We start from the raw sequence: 1,035 nt of genomic DNA, 5'->3' as shown, positions 1-1,035 counted from the left end.
AAGATTATATACTAGGAAAGGAACTGGCATAGTACGAGATGTCACAAGATTAAACACTAGGAAAGGAACTGACATAATACAAGATGACACAAAATTATACACTAGGAAAGGAACTGGCAAAGTACAAAAAGTCACAAATGAAAAAGAATAAGTCTTAGTACACAAAGTCATCAATGAAAAAAATCTAGAGAACAACACAATTCAAAAAATCAATTACGGTCACATACAACCTGATTATAAATTTTGTTAGTGATAAATTAAAAAAAGATCATTCATTGTATTAATTGGACTAATGCTTCCGTTATTATTTCTTGTAATTCATTTGTCAATAGAAACATAATAGAAAGTAGTATTATAAAGTTTCTGAAGGTTTTAATCTTAATATCAGTAATGGCATTTATAAATTAGATAAATTTATCCTTAATTTTTTTTTTAATCAGGTTGTATGCGTGTATGTGTGTGTGTGTGTGTGTGTGTGTGTTTGTGTGTGTGTGTGTGTGTGTGTGTGTGTGTGTGTGTGTGTGTGTGTGTGTGTAAGTGTGTGTGTGTGTGTGTGTGTGTGTGTGTGTGTGTGTTGTGTGTGTGTGTGTGTGTGTGTGTGTGTGTGTGTTTGTGTGGGTGTGTCGTGTGTGTGTGTGTGTGTGTGTGTGTTTTGTGTGTGTGGTGTGTGTGTGGTGTGTGTGTGTGTGTGTGTGTGTGTGTGTGTGTTGTGTGTGGGTGTGTGTGTGGTGTGTGTGGTGTGTGTGTGTGTGTGCATGTGCGCGTGTCTTTGTGTTTGTATACATATAACCTGAATAAGTGCATGTACTCGGTTGTGTTATATATGCTAAGCAGGATTACTAATTACTATTTCTTTTTTCTTTGTTTTATTTCGCAGGTAAAGAAAAGATAATACGCTGGAATTCATGGGAAAGATATATGTGAATTCGACATGTCACAGGTTAGCATATAATTAAAATTGCCTTCACGTAAATCTAAAGATTAGCCCGCCTAATTCAATGTATGATAAACGTAAGTGAAGACGATAAGCAATTA

The sequence above is a fragment of the Oratosquilla oratoria genome, chromosome 32, assembly GCF_046742065.1.
Source record: "Oratosquilla oratoria isolate Oo_2021 chromosome 32, ASM4674206v1, whole genome shotgun sequence".
In the NCBI taxonomy this organism is placed as follows: Eukaryota; Metazoa; Arthropoda; class Malacostraca; order Stomatopoda; family Squillidae; genus Oratosquilla; species Oratosquilla oratoria.
The sequence above is the reverse complement of the archived record's forward strand: the minus strand, read 5'-3'. Positions refer to the sequence as shown.